A 12,190-nucleotide genomic window follows, 5' to 3' on the forward strand; every position below is an offset into this window, starting at 1 on the left:
TTTTGCCATGTTGGTTAGGATGGTCTGGAACTCCTGGCCTCATGATCTCACCGCCTCGGCCTCCCAAAGTGTTGGGATTACAGGCATGAGCCATCGTGCCTGGCCCAACGTAAAGATTTCTAACCATGTCATTTTGTTTTTTCAGAAGATTTCCAGCAGATAATGCTAGACACTATTCAGTGGCTCAGTTCTGGATGGAGGAATTTGCATTCCTGACAGGCGCAGTGGTTCATGCCTGTAATCCCAGCATTTTGGGAGGCCAACACAGGTGGATCACCTGAGGTCAGGAGTTCAACACCAGCCTGGTCAACATGGTGAAACCCCATCTCTACTAAATATACAAAAAATAGCTGGGTGTGGTGGTATGAGCCTGTAATCTCAGCTACCTGGGAGGCTGAGGCAGGCAAATCGCTTGAACCCAGAGGCGGAGGTTGCAGTGAGCAGAGATCAGGCCAATGCTCTCCAGCCTAAGCAACAAAGTGAAAATCTATATATTTAAAAAAAAAAAAAAAAAAGCCTAATCCTCTTACCTGAATGGAGCGCTTTCACATGGACCCCTTCCACACTGAAGCAGGGCGCAGGCTGCATTGCTTTATTTCTGCCTCTGTGCCTTGGTCTGCCGGATGCCTGGGTTTAGATGCTGTGGCTGTTTTCTCTGCGTTCCAGAGAAATGACTCATTTATTAAGTGAGCATTTCCAATTGGTTGAGTGGATGACTACAGGAATGAACTTTTAAGGGGGTGATTAGATTTAATAACCAGATCTCAGCAAAGATCAGAGCTGAAGGTCAAGATTCAACAGCTCTTATATCCTGGGTGCCAGCTGAAAAGGAAACTCCCTTCAAGGTTTGGAAGCGACAGGCTAGGTGGGGACTGGGACGTTGGATGTGTAGTGTCTTCAGAAATGGGTGAGAAAATGCGTCTGTTCACTGGGAAAGGAGGGGCGATCAGCCTCAGGAGCCCTCAGTCCCTGAGCAGAGCCCCCAGCACGTGGACAGGAGGGTCACTCCCCACCTGGAGCAGATCCTCCTCCCCTGAGCCTGTGAGGCTAGTGAGTCCCCCCACCCCCAACCCCGCCATGCAGTGGAGAGTGGATGGAGACAAAGAAGAACATTACACTGTAATACAAGATTCAAAACAGGAAGAAGAAATAACAGTTATAAACATTTACACACCTAATAGTAGACCATCAAAATATATGAACCAAAACTTGACACGAGGGAGAAATAGTTCTGCATTAAGGGAGGCTTTAATACCTCATTAAAAATAACAGAATAAAATAGATGAGTGAGAAAACAGAAGACTTGGACAACACAATAAACCAACTAGATGTAGCAGACATATAAAGAGCATCCTATGCAGTGGCACAATTCACATTCTTTTCAAGTGCCTTTGAGCACTTTCTGGAACAGACATACATTGGAATAATTGAGGCTCAATAGATTTCAAAAGATGCATATCACACAAAGTATACATGCAAAGGTGCATATTTTTCTGTGAACACTCTGGAATAAAGTTATAATTAATAAAAGAAAGAAAACTGATAAAATCACTAATTTATGGAAAATAAAAACCACATTAAACAACCAATAAACAGATAAGAAATTCCTAGAAAAATTACAAAATACAGACTATTAAAAATGAATGATGATACAATAGACAAAGATTATGGGAACACAAAAGCAAAGCTAAGGGGAAAATTCATGCCGTTAAATACATTAAAAAACAAGAAAGATGTCAAATTAACAACCTAATTTTATAATTTCAAGAACTAGAAGAACAACTGAACCCAAAGCTAGAAGAAAGAAGGAAGTAATAAAGATTAGAACAGAGATAGAAGGTTTTTTTTTTTTTTTTTGAGACAGAGTCTCATTCTGTTGCTCAGGCTGGAGTGCAGTGGCTCCATCTCGGCTCCCTGAAACCTCTGTCTCCCAGATTCAAGCGATTCTCCTGCCTCAGCCTCCCAAATAGCTGGAATTACAGGCGCCTGCCACCACATCCAGCTAATTTTTGTATTTTTAGTAGAGATGGGGTTTCACCATGTTGGCCAGGAAACTTTTTTAAGAGAACAATTGTATGTCAAGGAAGGAACACTTAGGTGAAAGAGACAAATTTTTAGAAGCAAAGGCAGGAGGGTAGAGGATGACACCCTCAGGCTCCTGCTCACAGGAAAGAGGTGCTCCCAGAGAGCCCCACCACTGAGCTCTTCATTGCCTGAGTGGGACTCAGGATACACTGTGGCTGCAATTTTGGGAACTGAGTAAGATTTGGGAGGGTTGCAATCTCACTATCCAACTCTTAATATCTGTGGCCCTCCGGCTGGGTGTGGTGGCTCACACCTGTAATCTCAGCACTTTGGGAGGGCAAGGCAGGTGGATCACCTGAGGTCGGGAGTTCGTGACCAGCCTGACCAACATGGAGAAACCTTGTCCCTACTAGAAATACAAAATTTGCTGGTCATGGTTGCGCATGCCTGTAATCCCAGCTACTCGGGAAGCTGAGACAGGAGAATCGCTTGAACCCGGTGGGCAGAGGTTGCGGTAAGCCGAGATCACGCCATTGCACTCCAGCCTGGGCAACAAGAGTGAAACTCTGTCTCAAAAAAAACCCAAAAAAACAAAAAAAACAAAACTCTGGCTCTCAATTTTCTCATCTCTGAATTGGAACCATAACTGCTAGAGGGTACATCAGATGAAGCAGCATGTGTAGTTCTGTGCAGGGCACACATCTCAAGAATTTCATGCACTGAATGAGCGTCCCCCAGCACCACTGACTCCCAGAAAAGGCTCTTCCCCTGCCTCTCACTCACTGTCCACTATGAGGAAGAACAGTCACTGTGTGGCGAAACCCCTAAGATTCCATGTACTTTAGGTTTGGCTGCTTCCATCCACCACTTGTCAAGATCTGTAACCCGAGGGACTTCTCCTCCCCAGGAATCGGTGACATAGACATGTGTCATGTGGGCTGGGGGTTGCTGAGTAGAAGAGCTGGACCTCAGAGGGCAGCATCAGGCAAAGTAAGTACGTGGTTTATTAAGTCCCTGACTCCTGACTCTGCTCATGTAGGGATTTACAGACATGACTGAAGGGCCTGGCTTTCTGGCTGTGGCAGCACTTAGGAAGAAACCAAGTTCAGCAATGTGGGCTTCCATCTGACGGGCTCAGCCATGTGAGTGTCTCAGGAAACTGCAGACCTGCAACCTTCTGTCTCCAGAATGCTCCATAGTCAGCCCAAAATACCTTTAAAAGTGGCCAAGTGCGGTGACTCAGGCCTGTATCCCAATTCTTTCGGAGGTTGAGGCAGGAGGCTCTCTTGATGTCAGGAATTCAAGACCAACCTTGTCAACGTGGCAAAAACCTGTCTCTACTAGAGTACAAAAATTAGCCAGGTTTGGTGGTACATGTTTGTAGTCCCAGCTACTTGAGAGGCTGAGACAGGAGAATCGCTTGAACCCAGGAGACGGAGGTTGCAGTGAGCTGAGATCATGCCACTTTACTCCAGGCTGGACAACAAGAGTGAAACACCGTCTCAAACAAAACAAACAAACAAACATATCTTCAAAAGCATTTTCTAGGGCCCTAAAAGGGACTCCTTTATAGATTCCAGTGAGGCAGTTTATCTTTTTAAATAAAATTTACCTTCCATATAATTTGCAAACCTTTTTTCACCTACAGTGAAAGTTCAAAGCAGAGGGTTCATGAAAACCCTATAAAAAGTTGGAGACATTTACAAAGTTGTCAAACTCAACACATGCTAGTCATTCTCATAATCTGCAAACCTTGAGGCAGGAGAATAGCAGAGGAACTTGGTTCTGAATGGGACCCTGTTGGACGTAAGCTATTTAAACAGAACATGCATGATAACTGAAGCAGAACATACAGGATGAAAAGACAGTCCGCAATAAGGCACAAGAAGGAAAAGACAAGGAAGAGCAATTTGCTATGAGAGATAAAGTTGAGTGAGTGAGAAAAAGAGAGAGAATCGCTTGAGCCCAAGAGGTGGAGATTGTGCTACTTAATACACTCCTGCCTGGGCAATAGAGTGAGACTCAGTATCAAAAAACCAAATGAAATAAAAAACAAACGAGAACCAGATTATTCTTATAAAATATAAATGTAGGTATTTCAGGTTGTCACTGGCTGATGTTGTAAAGTCCCAGGTTCTTGGTATTGCAAACAAAGAATTGGATGTGACACACACAAATAACAAAGCTGCAAAAGATTTATTAAGTGCAGTCCAATTCTTTGCAGGTTCAAGCAATTCTCCCGGCTCAGCCTCAAAAGTCGTTGGGAATACAAGCACCTGCCAGCACACCAGGGTAATTTTTGTACTTTTTGTAGAGACAGGTTTTACCATGTTTGCCAGGCTGGTTTCGAACTCATGGTCTCAAATGGTCCGCCGGCTTTGGCCTCCCAAAATTCTGGGATTACAGGCATGAGCCATCATGCCTGGCTGAGTAATCTGTTTGATAGATTTGCAGTATACAATGAAATATTCTTTTTTACAAATGTGCACGAATGATTGCTAAATCATTGTAAATGCCACCATTTATGAATTCAAACTCACTTAAAGAAAATCTGCTAGGAATACATATAATGTGTCCCAGAATTTCCGAGTTCAGACAATGCTTTCTAGAGAAAGTAAGATTAGGCAGACATCTGAAGAAAGAGTGGTTAGAAATCAGGAAGTACACAATGTGTTACAGCATGAAAATCCCCATGGACAAAAGCCACCTTTGCAAAGTTTCCCTGCCAAAGGAATTCCCTGTGCTGAGTGTGGATTAGAGGTGAAGGATGAGATGGAAATCAGGTGGGGACTAGACTGTCAGGCCCTTTGGGAACATGAAAGGAGCTTGCTTCTTTTCAAGAATTGTAAAAGTAACTCCATTGTATGAAGGAGCACGATAAAATTACAATTTGGAAAAAGATCACATGCAGAGAATGTAAAGGCGAGAGGTAGAGTGAAGTGGAGCAAATCACTGAAAGGCCAAGCAGTGCAGGTGGGTGGAGACCATCACGTGGAAAATCCACTCAGGTAGGACCTGGTATCTGCCTCAGGGTGGGGGTGGGCTGAAGCATGGGAGAAAGTGGGGTTTATTCTAATGGCTGCTGCACCTACCCCCTGGGGTCTAAACAGGAAAAGGCGTCAGCAGATGCTGAGAGGCCAGGACCCCCCGTTGGGCCCTTCTGCCTCCTGGCCTTGGGGCTTCCTGTTTCACTGCGAGTGCCCCGGATTCTCTTTCCCTCCCAAGGCTTCCTTGTGCCCAGGTCATCTCTTGGAGACAATGATTCCTGGAACGTGAACCGTCAAACAGGTGCACAACTTCTTCTTGGCTTCAGACTTTTCAGTTTTTCTTCCTGGGTTCGGGCTGGCCCAGAGTTGGTCTCTACCAACCTCAATCTGCTGATGGGGAATTCTGCAGCCACTGAAATAGGATCAACTTGTGCGGGGCAGGGAGCAGGAGGTGGACTCTATCCAGGCCTCCACAACCGAAGGGTAAAGTCCATCCTTTTCCTGCAGTGCTAGAAATTGTATCGGTGCTGGTTGGTGCGATGGCTCACTCCTGTAATCCCAGCACTTTGGGAGTCCGAGGCGGGTGGATCACGTGAGGTCAGGAGTTCGAGACCAGCCTGACCAACAAAGAGAGACCCTGTCTCTACTCAAAATACAAAATTAGTTGAGCGGGGCGGCACATTCCTGTAATCTCAGCTAATCCGGAGGCTGGGGCGACGGAATCCCTTGAACCTGGGAGGCGGAGGTTGTGTGAGTCAAGATTTCATCATTGCACTCCAGCCTGGGCAACAAGAGCAAAACTCCGTCTTGAAAGAAAGAAGGAAAGAAAAAGAAGAAATAAAGGAAGGAAGGAAAAAAAAGAAAGCAAGTTTCACTGGGAGAGAGGGTGAAACTGATGGGCTCCATAACACACACAGCTGGGCGAGACCTGAAGAGGCCCCGCGGAGACTTTCAGAGCTCCTGTGTCCTCATCTGCAAAGATGGGATTAAAATGCTTTGAGAAAATCAAGGAGGATTAACAAGATGTAAATTAGGTTATCTATACTCATGTTGTCCGACCAGCTGTTGTAATTGAATCATGCGAGGCTCCTCCTCCCCCTTAGGACCTCTGAACCTCCTCTCGCCCACAGCCTGGCCCTGCCCAGGCAACTCGAGATTGGAGCCGAGCTCCTGTGTGGGTGGGACCCTTAGCCCGGCCCTCCCGCATGTGTATATAAGCCCTGGTCTCAGCGGCGACCTCTCAGTCTGGTGCAGGAGTGGCTCTTAGGACGCCCGCAGGTACCCGTCTGCAACAGCTTCAGAATTACCTACTCTAGGTAAGTGGAAAGTGGAACCCTGTGACTGCAGGAGGCTGGAGAATAGGGAAACCCCTGGCCTCCTGGGCATCTGCTCTGTCTTACCGGAGCCGGCACCTCTAGAAGGAATCCAAACTTCGGATCCAGTTATTTTATTTTTTTATATTTTTTTGAGACGGAGACTCTGTTGTTCAGGCTGGGGTACAGTGGCACTATCTTGGCTCACTGCAACCTCTGTCTCCCCGGTTCAAGTGAGTCTCCGCCTCAGCCTCCCCAGTAGCTGGGATTACAGGCGTGCGCCACCGCGCCTGGCTAATTTTTGTATTTTTAGTAGAGATGTCGTTTCACTGTGTTGGCCAGGTTGGTCTCGAGCTCTTGACCTCATGTGATCCAGCCGCCTTGGCCTCCCAAAGTGCTGGGATTACAGGTGTGATTCACCATGCCCAGCTGGCATCTGGTTATTTTAAAACACATACCGTTTATTATGGTTCCCAGGGACTGACCAGACAGAATCGTGGGGGGTGGAAGATAGAGGTCACAGTTACTGGGACTGCGGATATTCAAATGGGCAGCTTTCCAACAGTCGTAGGGTTAGGAGAGCTCATGGTACTGTCCCTGCTCCTCTGTGACACTGTGTCAGGGAGGTGAGTCCTCATGGAAGCCAGGGGACACTTGGGTCAGGAGGAGGTGACACATGAGCTGACTGCTGGCCACAGAACAGGAGGGCACTAAGGGATCTGCTTGTACAAAGGTGCTGGGAGAACGTGAGGGAAGGTGGGAGCTGCAGAGAGCTGGGACCAGGAGACCTGGGTGTGGCACACTGTCCTCAGATGGGAGCAGCAGGCCTGTGGGTGAGGCGCATGAGCAGAGCCTCGAGCCTGACAGGGGATCAGAGGTGGCCACAGTGGGGGCTGGCGGGGTGGGCAGTCGGGGCAGGGGCAGAGACCCTGAGGGACAAGCTGGTAGTTTGTGAAGGGTGGTATTGGGGATGACCACCGGTGGGCTCCATGACAATGGGATTCCAAGTGTGGACAGCCTGGGGTATGATATTACACACCACTGAGTATCTTCCTGCTGCTGGGAACATCTCTTGAATTAGTCCTTCCTGGCTGGTCACGTGTCACCAGGCCATAAACAGAGGAGCCAAGATTTTGGCCCAGAAAGCCGAGCTCAGCCCCTGCTCTCACCCATCAGGCTTCCTCTCCTTCCTGCTTCCCTGTCCTGTGTCTTCAATCACTTTAACCGTGCCAGTCAGATGAGGCACAAAGAATCGTTTCTGCTGTTCTCCACTCTGATGTGTCTGCATTGTGTAAATGATCTGCTTTGCTTTCCTAATTGTCTGTTGGTTTCTAGAATTTATATTCTCAGCAACTATGTATGACCCTTTCCGTGACACCACTGATCACCAACAGTCTTTACATTTTAACACTTGCAGTGTCAGCTTTTGGCCCCTAATCATCAAATCCAGAATGTCTTATGCCCCCAAGGACATTGAGATAATTGAATCATCAGACTCTTTTTTTTCTTTCTTTTTTTTTTTTTTTGAGACGGAGCTTCGCTATTGTTACCCAGGCTGGAGTGCAATGGTGATCTCGGCTCACCGCAACCTCCGTCTCCTGGGTTCAGGCAATTCTCCTGCCTCAGCCTCCTGAGTAGCTGGGATTACAGGCACGCACCACCATACCCAGCTAATTTTTTTTTGTATTTTTAATAGAGACGGGGTTTCACCATGTTGACCAGGATGGTCTCGATCTCTTGACCTTGTGATCCATCCACCTCGGCCTCCCAAAGTGCTGGGATTACAGGCGTGAGCCACTGCACCCAGCCGAATCATCAGACTCTTTAAGGACTGGCATCATTCTGGTTTATTCTTCCTTCTAGTGGGTAGCTGTTCGCTGATCCTAATTTAAACATCAGGGTTGCAACCATGACACGCCCTCTGTAGAGTGCTCTCAGTTTTCCCCAACACTTGAAAGACCACTGAAAGCTCTGTCAGCCTCTGGGCCTTTCATCTTCCATTTCACAATCACTACCTGTTTCTAACAGTAAGTTCCAGTCCTACTCAAAATCTTGCTCCTACAAACCCTTTACTAGATGGTAGCTCCCAGATGGCTTCAAAGACGAGCTGTGTGTCTGTAAGTGTGTGTTTCCCAACTGAATTCCACCCTGGAATCCTAATCTCCAATTTCATTCTGGGCATCATGTGAAAACTCCGTTTTCTTACTTGACAGGGTCTTCATGGTCAATCAAATCTCATTAAACCTCCAGCCATCTATGTGCACAGTTGGCATGTACAGAAGGTGAGAAGCTCAGATGACCAGTACACATTGGGTTATTATGAATCCAGCACGTCAGAAATATCTGTGGTTTAACCCTAAAAGTGCCAGATGCTATTGTAGGTTTTTCACAGAATTGCAATGATTGAAGTTTCCATTTTTATCCATCTGTAGTTGATTCTCCTAGAGTCCAGTAGGTTAAGTAACTTTCCCCAGATCCCACACAGAGCGTGTGACTAAGTCTGGAATCAAACTCAGACACAGGGCATTTGGCCTCAAAGACCTTGCCCTTTGCACAGAACCTAGAGCCCAATGGGTTGATTTGGATGTGGGGGCTGGGGGTGGAAAGAAGAATCATTTGTTGCCTCAAACGTGGGAGTGAGCAGGGTATTGGAGGAAGGAAGGTCTTCTCCAAGGTGGGCTTCCTTCCAAGGTGGGCTCTGTGGGTACCAGGAGAATGTCAGCCTTTTCTAAATGAAGGAATTCCTTCTTGTCCCCAGGACCTCACAGGCACTTTAGAGTCGTGTCGTCTTTCTGACTAAGACAATTACCAAGCTTGCCTTCGAATTCTCTCTCCTTCACAGCTACTCGCCCCACTACTCTGTGACCTGCCACAGAGCCGCTCTCAGCTGCTGAGGTTGGTGGCCCCAGAGGACGTCAAGGACAATCTTCAACTGACAACTGACAGGGACACCTTCGGGACAGAAAGGTCAGGGAGATCTGAAAGCAGAGCAGCTTCTCTGTCCAGACCTTCATGCACAGCCCAATGGCGGAGGCGGCAGCCTTGGCAATATTCCAGGAAGAGGCCAAGTGCTCCATCTGTTTGGATGGCCTGAGCGATCCCATCACCATCCGATGTGGGCACAACTTCTGTCGTTCCTGCATCCAACAGTCCTGGATGGATGTGCAGGAATTGTTCCCTTGCCCTGTCTGTCGTCACCGATGCCCAGAGAAGCACTTCAGGAACAACACCCAGATGGGACGGATGATGGACATTGCCAAGCTACTCCAGAGAGCCAGGGCCAGTGAAGCCAGGCAGGAAGAGACGCCCCTGTGCGAGCAGCACAACCAGCCCCTGAGCGTTTTCTGCGAGGAGGACCTGGTGGTGCTGTGTCCCCTGTGCACTCAGCCCCCTGACCACCAGGGCCACCACGTGAGGCCCATAGGGGAGGCTGCCTCTCATCACAGGGAAAGGCTCCGCAGTTACATCCAGCCCCTGAAGAGGCGGGTGGCTGAAGTTACGAAGCTGCGAGCCACCCAGGGCAGAAAGTTGCTGAAGCTGAGAGAGAAGATGGAAAGCCAAAGGGAGGAATTATCCTCAGAATTGAATCTCTTGATAAAGTTTGTAGACCGTAAGCAAGAGGCAGCCCTCTCCCAGTTAGATGAAGAAGAAGACGATATTGAACAGAAACTCCACGCAAACGTGAGGGCATTTTCAGAACACATTTCCACCGTGGAAAGTCTACTCACGCAGGTGGCAGAGACGAGTGTGATGGCAGACGTGAACCTGCTGATGGATGTCAGGAGCGTCCTGCCCAGGTGTGACGGCCTGCAGTCCCCGGCTGTCCACTCCGTGCAGCCTCGGAAGGAAGAATTCAGGCTTCCCCCACCATACTCGGCTTTTCAGAAAATCTTACAGAAGTTTAGAGAAGACATTACTCTGGATCCCAAAACTGCACATCCTCATCTGCGTGTCTCTGAGGATAAGAAATCTGTGACATTTGTTAAGAAAAGTCAGAGAATTCGCTGGAATCCAAAGAGATTTTTGTACCATCCTGTGGTCCTGGGTTCTGAGGGATTCGCCTGTGGCCGGCATTACTGGGAGGTGCAAGTGGATGACAAGCCCACGTGGGCCGTGGGGGTGTGTAAGGACTCCCTGCCCAGGAAGAAGAAGGGAGAGTGGCCCCTGTCAGGACGGAGCATGCTCTGGGCTATCCTGCTGCGGAGGGGTGAGTATGTGGCCCAAGGTACTGCCAATGTCTACCTTCCCCTGAAGGAGAAGCCCAGAGGAATTGGCATTTATCTGGACTATGAGTTGGGTGAGATCTCTTTTTACAATTTGAATGACAGGTCTCACATCCATTCCTTCACTGATACATTTTCAGAAGTACTAAAGCCTTTTTTCTGTATGGGGTGTGATTTAAAACCTCTTAGAATCTGCCCAGTGACCGATTATGATGAATGAACTGTGACAATTCTTCGTTTTCTTCCATCCGTCCTATGAACAAAGGGTGATTTTTATACAACCATTAGTGAATGTAGCACCCACACACTTTATAAAATACTTTTATAGGTTTCGTTTTCTTTTTTTCTTTTCTTTACTTTTCAAAAATTATGCTGTTTCAGCCAGGCACAGTAGTTCACGCCTGTAATTCTAGAATTTTGGGAGGCTGAGGCAGGCGAATCATCTGAGGTTAGGAGTTTGAGACCAACCTGGCCAACATGGTGAAACCCTGTCTTTACTAAAAATACAAAAATTAGCGGGATGTGGTGGCACATGCCTGTAATCCCAGCTACTCGGGAAGCTGAGGCACGTGAATCACTTGAACCCAGGAGCTTGAGGTTGCAGTGAACCCAGATTGCGCCACTGCACTCCAGCCTGGGGGGAAGGGTGACAGAGTGAGACTTTAGACAAATTTTAGACAAAAAAAATTATGTTATTTCAATATCAAGGGATGTAGGAACTAACAGATGTGGGGATTAACTGTAAAGTGTTTCTGGAATTTGGAATTTAGACTTTATGAAATTGTAATCTTGGATGTCTAATACATTTTGTGTACATTTCTATCTTGTCCATATCTCCTCCTGTAACTCTTTCATGTATATTACAAATGGCAGGTAGCAGTGGCAGAGAAGACGTGACCTTGGAGACACTTCTCTAAAGGTCTCTCCCATTTCTGCATGTGCTGAGAGCAAGGCACTGATTGCTCCAGACAATGAATTCAAAGAGGTTCTTGTGGGAACATGGTATGAAAAGGCTACTATTGTATGATTCCAACCATATGACATTCTGTAAAAGGGGAAGCTATGAAGACAGTAAAAGAGTCAGTGGTGTCCAGGGGTTGGGGAGAGGGAGGGATGAGTAGGTGGAACACAGAGATATGTTCAGTTCCGGGAGCCACTCTGTGTGGTGCTATGGTGGTGGATACATGTCATTATGCGTTTGTCATCACCAATATACTGTACACCACCAAGAGTGAACCCTGGTGTAAATTGTGGATGTCAGTGATAATAATGTCAGTGTAGGTTCATCAGTTGTAACTAGCGTGCCACTCTGGATGGGATGCTGATAGTGGCAGAGGCTGTGCTTATTTAGAGGGAGGGCATATGTGGGACATCTCTGTATCTTCTGCCCAATCCTGCTGTGAATGTAAAACTTATTTTGAAAATAAAACTTATAAAAATAAAAGAAAAAGTAAAAAGTGTACTTCTTGCCTCTGCAAAAGGGCACAGGATTTTACTCTGATATTCACTGTGAGAACATGATAGTTTCTGAGAGGTGAAACTCACAGGAATGTAAGGCTAGCTCACCAATGCTGAGCGCCCCTGGAGGGCAGGTGAGCCTGGACTCAGTAAAGGGGCAGGAACCTTGGGTGAGGTTTGGGGG

The sequence above is a fragment of the Cebus imitator genome, unplaced genomic scaffold, assembly GCF_001604975.1.
Source record: "Cebus imitator isolate Cc_AM_T3 unplaced genomic scaffold, Cebus_imitator-1.0 Scaffold40, whole genome shotgun sequence".
NCBI classification, from domain to species: domain Eukaryota; kingdom Metazoa; phylum Chordata; class Mammalia; order Primates; family Cebidae; genus Cebus; species Cebus imitator.